This window comes from Lineus longissimus, chromosome 8 (genome assembly GCF_910592395.1).
Source record: "Lineus longissimus chromosome 8, tnLinLong1.2, whole genome shotgun sequence".
NCBI classification, from domain to species: domain Eukaryota; kingdom Metazoa; phylum Nemertea; class Pilidiophora; order Heteronemertea; family Lineidae; genus Lineus; species Lineus longissimus.
The window spans coordinates 8,959,757-8,966,756 of record NC_088315.1 but is presented as its reverse complement, the minus strand read 5'-3'; the positions used below and the strand labels follow the sequence as shown (position 1 = coordinate 8,966,756).

At 39.5% G+C, this 7,000-nt stretch overlaps 1 long non-coding RNA gene across 1 annotated transcript; it reads left to right on the top strand.

The window, feature by feature from the left end:
* The first annotated feature begins 413 nt into the window (after positions 1-413).
* LOC135492806 (uncharacterized) lies at positions 414-2,484 on the top strand. Its single transcript, XR_010448123.1, has 3 exons — positions 414-1,014; positions 1,559-1,633; positions 1,865-2,484. It is a non-coding gene; the product is annotated as an uncharacterized LOC135492806 (long non-coding RNA).
* Positions 2,485-7,000: the final 4,516 nt, after the last annotated feature.

Here is a 7,000-nt window from a genome sequence, read left to right as displayed (position 1 = left end):
TTGTTGTGAAGCACCCTTCACTGTGGATGTTTATCAGGTATTTAAAGGACAACCAGGCATCTGTTGAGACATCCATCGATGCTGCCGATCGTGAAGACGCACCAGCACCAAGGAGAAGGAAGTGGCGCCAGCTGGAGGCCAGGCTTGTGCGTCTCAAACACCAATATGAAGATGGGGACCGGGACCTAAATTCGTACTGGAGGGCAGTATCGCATTGCATTGGGTACGAATAAAGTCACATATACATATCATTGTTTATGCCTCCTGTGATTAATGAATGTAATTAGCTATTGCAAAAGGCTGTCAACTGCGACCGATCAATCACCTTAAAATCATCTATGTTAATATGTTTTAACTCGAATTGTTTCGTTTCGTTTGTGTTAACAGATTTTTATGTTTTTTGTTTGTGTTATAAGAATTGTGAGACCCGTATTGAAAAGATAAGTGCCACAGTAATTCAGTATTATTAAAAAAGTAATTCGGTATTATTTGATTTGTAATAAAAGACATGTTAAGGGAGACATATCTCGTGTAGTTTTATTATCTCGAGACTTTAGATAATACCCCTTTTTTAACATGGGGACACATAGGTACCGGGACACATAGGTACCGGGACACATAGGTATGACCCCTTTGGCACCACAGATCTATGCCATTTTCTCCCTGTCTGTCCCTGTGACAACATTTATAGTAATATTATGGTTTTCATTTACACAGGTGTTTGCGTGAATTATTGACATAGTACTTGCTGTGAAAGGCCAACCTATTGGCTACACTGACATTCACAACAACACACATGAGTCACCAGCTTCCTACATACATGTCCCATTACCAACTCAATCATACACACCTGGCATCTACTCTCACTCCACATACAGTACACTTGAAGACACCAAAGATACATTTGCACAATATAAATCACCATATGAACAAGACAATTCAAAGGCTATGCGAGACCTCCTGAAGCGTGTAGCTACTCTCGAGGCTGAGGTAGCTGAATTAAAAAGAGCAAGAGTAAGTTTTTGGTCAAGTTTCAAACAGTAGATTTTACTTGTTAAATATTTTGGTTGAAAATTGCCTTTTTTCAGATGTTATGGTGGCCCAATTGGGATACTAAAACGCTATCACTTTCAAATATCGGAGGCGTCTACTCCCGAAAACCAAAATTACCTAAAATCCAGGAAAAAACTGGCAGATTAACAGTTACCCAATTCGTCGATATCCCATGTAATTGAAATGCCTTCAGTGTTCTGTAAGCCTTGGCTGATGTTGATTTCGGCAAGCCTTCATTGTTCTGTAAGCTTTCGCTTAAAGTTGATTTTGGCTCCGCCTTCACATGCCGACTTATCGGCGGTGAATATCAGTCCTAAAGTCTCCTCCTTTCACCGCAGATAACTGATTCTAACTACTTTGATTTTGTGAATTTCAGCAGGATTGAGCCTCCAGGACAGTTTATGCTGCCAACCATTTTGTTGTAGGAAAAGGGTTTTCAAAAAACAAAAACATGTACATGATAGCAATTCTAGACGTTGTTTGAGAAACTCTTGGCTTTTTTCAGAATGCTGATGAAACGACATCGACGTTAGATATAACAACTGTCAACGGCTGTCCCACGTTCAATGGGAAGACTAAAGTAAGTTTCTGTGTGATCTGTTGACTCTATCTTGGATAAATGACACTGAGAGATTTATTTCAACTATATGTGATTTTAAAGAAAAGTTGATAGTTATACTTTTATAGTAGCATAGATGTGTTGGTTGAGGCCGATATTTAGTGAGAGAAAGGACTGAGTATAAAAAATTCTTGCCTGTTGAAATATGTAGGCATGGTGAATATCAATGTTAATGCAAGAAACTTTTTTCAGGCAGAGCTTCTTACAGCCGTTGAAAACCACAAGAAGCCGTCACATGCTGTGAGGATGCTGTTCTCAATGATTTTCACACCGAGAGTACTTGTGAGATGTTCTCTCGTTGGTGTGGACACCAAAAAAAATGGAAATTCTGTCGGTCTCCCGCAGGAAAAGAAATCTGTCATTGAAGGTGAGCTTAAAATAATATGTCACTTTTGTCATTGTTTTGTGAGTGGTGCACACTGTGATCTAATCTGACCATTCTCGTAGAGGACTGTGTAATCACAACAAAAAGTTAGGTTCAAAGGCAGTGTGAGTTTCGGCAATCTAACCAGGCGCTGTGCCTGGTCTTAGTGAACTGGGCAGTGTGCCTGGTCAGATTAGGAATTGTGGGGAAGGCTGGAGAGGTTCTATAGGTGCCAATGAATGTGAAACTAACCTAAAGACCATTATGAGTGTGACAACCTTTAGGGTTTTTTAGCGCCTTTATAAAAGGTCCTTTATTTTGGTGGTTACAAAGACAGTGTTCTCTGAGATTACTGAGCTTATCTTATGGCACAGCGTATGCCCTCTCTTCTTGTCATTGTCTGTTGTCAAGGCATGTTTTGTAACTAGTTGGAGCATTCAACTTCATATGATCCTCTTGTTTTTATCATGGGTGCATGTAATGATGATACAAATATGACAAATCACACTGGTTTTTAGTTTGACCCACTGTTCAAGGTCACATAGGTCAAATAGTGTGAATTAGCAAATGGCGGTACTTTCGTGGTCTCAATGTATGGACTTGATAGTTGGTGCATATGTAGCCCTCCTTGAGGCAATGATCCAAAAGGGTTACGATGCTTCAATGATGATGTTATAAAACACTTCACACTAAATTTTGGTCCAGTTCAAATCCTTGTTTGGCCACCAGGTGGCTAAGATCAAAAACTCTGAGGGAAGTGAGCACAATGGCCCTGGCCTTTCATTTTTCTTCAGCAATTGTTTTGTCTGGCAAGTACATGATGTTTTTTTTCCTTCAGCAATTATGTCTAAGAAATATAATCTATCGATCAAGGAGATCAACGACAAGATGAGGAGCCGGCTGAAAATTGCAAAGAAGATGCACAAGTAAGTAATATCTCTTTTGTTTTGAATAAAACGTGTATTACACTCATTTCAATGTTAGTACAGTAGAAAAGCGATCGACTCCCGTTAAATCGTTGCTCATAACACAAACAGCCTGACGTACCCGTCTGGCTAATAAGGTAATGTCATTTAATTTTGATTACTTTACATATACCAGGCAATATTAATGTAGCATGTGCTGACAAATATCAGTTGTGGACGATGTGTGAAAGTTTTTTTCAACCTTTTTCTTTTCAGAACCGTGGAATAAACATGATAAAGAACTCGACAGGCCTGTACAGACCCACTTAAACTTAAAAAGAAATTCTAGAACACTTTGTTTTCTTTAAATGTCCTGTAACTTCTTATATCTGATTAAAAATGATTTCAGTGATTTGTAATTCCTGCATTTGGTTAGTTATTGTAATCATTTTATTCAAAATTGATTTTTTTTCCTTCTTCTATTGATTTCTTACATGATCACGTCTTAACATGCGCAGTGCAAGAAGCAATAATCGTGGCTAAGATCAAAAACTCTGAGGGAAGTGAGCACAATGGCCCTGGCCTTTCTTTTTTTTTCAGCAATTGTTTTGTCTGGCAAGTACATGATGTTTTTTTTCCTTCAGCAATTATGACTAAGAAATATAACCTATCGATCAAGGAGATCAATGACAAGATGAGGAGCCGGCTGAAAATCGCAAAGAAGATGCACAAGTAAGTAATATCCCCTTTGTTTTGAATAAAACGTGTATTACACTCATTTCAATGTTAGTACAGTAGAAAAGCGATCGACTCCCGTTAAATCGTTGCTCATAACACTAAACAGCCTGACGTACCCGTCTGGCTAATAAGGCAATGTCATTTAATTTTGATTACTTTACATATACCAGGCAATATTAATGTAGCATGTGCTGACAAATATCAGTTGTGGACGATGTGTAAAGTTTTTTTCAACCTTTTTCTTTTCAGAAACGTGGAATAAACATGATAAAGAACTCGACAGGCCTGTACAGACCTACTTAAACTTAAACTTAAAAAGAAATTCTAGAACTCTTTGTTTTCTTTAAATGTCCTGTAACTTCTTATGTCTGATTAAAAATGATTTCAGTGATTTGTAATTCCTGCATTTGGTTAGTTTTTGTAATTATTTTATTCAAAATTGATGTTTTTTCTTTCTTCTATTGATTTCTTACATGATCACGTCTTAACATGCGCAGTGCAAGAAGCAATAATTGTATGTCTTACATGAGGAGCCTTTGGTGCTGGTATATCATGCCATGGTCAACGCACATGATGAATGATAGAGATAGATTTACATTAAAACAGTGTTACTAGATCGTGTCAGAAATCTAAAGGATTAGGTCGGCCACATCAATGTGCTCAAAACTTGATAGTGCTACACATCTCGTTGTTGCTGCATCTTGTGATCATTGTTTGCAAGTGACCACATGGTTGCATAGATAATTTCAGGTACACACAACAAGAATTGGTTATCCAGAAAACCTGTGTTGAAGGCAAAATCAACCTGCAAACTCTTATCATGTTTCTGTGAGACAAAAATTGCTTGTTTGCGGTTTACTGCAGACGCCGACAGTTAGAATTGGAAATCGCACAACCAGAGATCAAGCAAAATCAAACTGCGATCATGACTGCAAGTGAAAAAATTGCCTGTCTGCAATGATAATATCAGGTGTATGTGACAAGATTGCTGCCTATCCTGTAATTGGCGAAATCAAAACCGACCGATTACCCATTTTACTCAAAAAAGTCAGACAAGAAATCTTCTTTTTGCATGCCACAACAATTATAATCATTTAGGTCACTCAGTTGAACAACAAAAGCGCTTGTTTTCAGCGCGGATCGATTAGATGCGAACTTACCCGGTCGCATGCTGAATTTGTAATTTCCAGCTAATGTCAACTAATGCCAGCTATTTCCAATAAATGACAGCAAATGACAATCCTGAGGATACAGTCTCATTCCTCGTTGCATGCTGAATTTGTAATTTTCAGCTAATGTCAACTAATGCCAGGTATTTCCAATAAATGACAGCAAATGACAATCCCGAGGATACAGTCGCATTCCTCGTTGCATGCTGAATTTGTAATTTCCAGCTAATGTCAACTAATGCCAGCTATTTCCAATAAATGACAGCCCTGACATTGGTAAATCAGCTGGAAGGCCTGGGTCAAGATTTTTCCACCTAATTCCAGCTCTGGAAATTAGGTTCCAGCTAATGCCAGGTTATGCCAGCTTTTTCCAGAGCTGGCATTTTCTGGCACTGCCATTTACCAAAATACTGCCAAACTCAAGCCCTGACATTTTCTGGAATTTCCAGCTAATTCCAGCCTCTGGCAAGGAAAAATTGTTTGGAATTAGGTGGAAATTCCCGGCTTTTGCCGACAATTTCAAGTCGAATTTCGCAGGGGATATTGGCTGCCCACAGATTGTGTGTTTCTTTGACAGAAGATTTTTCCCTGTTCATGTTAATTAACTGTTCGTCTATTGCGTGTTTATTCGTCTCAATCGGTGAATCGAATGTATTGTTCTTCTGTGAGCGTCACTGTTGTGTCACTGGAATGATGCTGGGTTTATTTCAGCTAAAATATGAATGATCTTAAAGGGTTTTTTATCGGATGTCATCAGCTTTGCAGATAACGTACTTTTGATAATTTAGGATTTGGCCCCCTCCCTGGAGGCCAAACGGCAAATCAGATCGCACCAAACTTCGGTACCTGAGATCACCTGACCAAGGGGTACATGTGTACTTAATTTGTGATCAATAGTCATTGCAGTTAAGAAACGTGCCATAGTTACGGCCTGATGGCGAATTTATGCCATTTGACCTCTGTGACCTTGACAAGAAGGTCATATTAAAAACCTGTGTGACATATACTGTATGGTGGTTAGATGTACCCATGATATCAAATTGGTGGCAATCGGGCAAGCAGTTAAGTAATAATCACATTTTTAAGGTTTTTGGATTTTGCCCCCTGGTGGTCAAGTGGTGAATCATATTGGACCAAACTTTGGTCCCTGAGATCACCTGACTAAGGGGTAAATGTGTACCAAATTTGGTATCAATTGTCATTGCAGTTTAGAAACGTGCCATCGTTACATCCTAACGGCCAATTTACACCATTTGACCTCTGTGACCTTGAAAAGGAGGTCAAATCAAAAACCCGGAGGATATATGATGCACCTTTGCTAGAAGTACCTACCAGATATTGCATATTTTCACTTTTAACGTTTGGCCCCCTGGTGGCCAAACCATGAAACGAATCGGACCGAAACTTGGTCTCCAAGGTGTCATTACACAAGGGTACATGTGTACCAAGTTTCAACTCAATAGCTCTAACAGTTACGAAACGTGCCCAGCTAACGGACGACGGACGACGACGACGACGGACGACGGACGCCACGGTATGGGATAAGCTCACCTCTGCTAAGAGGTGAGCTAAAAAGCCGCATGCGCTTCCGCGCAGCCCCTTTTTTTTACCAGATCTCTCTAGCTTGTACATGAGGAGACTGGCTGTGCCGATCCGGTGATTATACCATGTGGAACAATTGACCAATTGTTCTGAGCTATCTTTCTATGGAATAAACCACAGTAAGTATTCCGAGTGTGTGAATTTTCAGGAGGCAACTACGGAGGATTCGGAATACAACATGGCAACCTTCCCAGTCAAAATGGACTAACGCAACACGTGTTGTTCTATACCGGATTTTCTATACCATTTGATCATCTAAACTCCGTATGCTATTCGTCTGATACGAACTTTCGTTCTATATTCGTCATATTCTCGTCTTGTGCGAACTTTTCTGCCTCGTGCAACTTTCCGGATCTGTGTACATTTGTGTGCACATTCACCTATGCATCCAATGCATTGACTGTACTGTACATTGACTGTACATTGGACTGGACATCATCTTGAAATCCCTAGATTTAGCTTTGTGAGGTGACTCAACAGAGCCGTCAACATCTCTGTCTTGCCTACATTGTCTATCTTTGGATACCTGTCGATGTTCAACCATTCAATC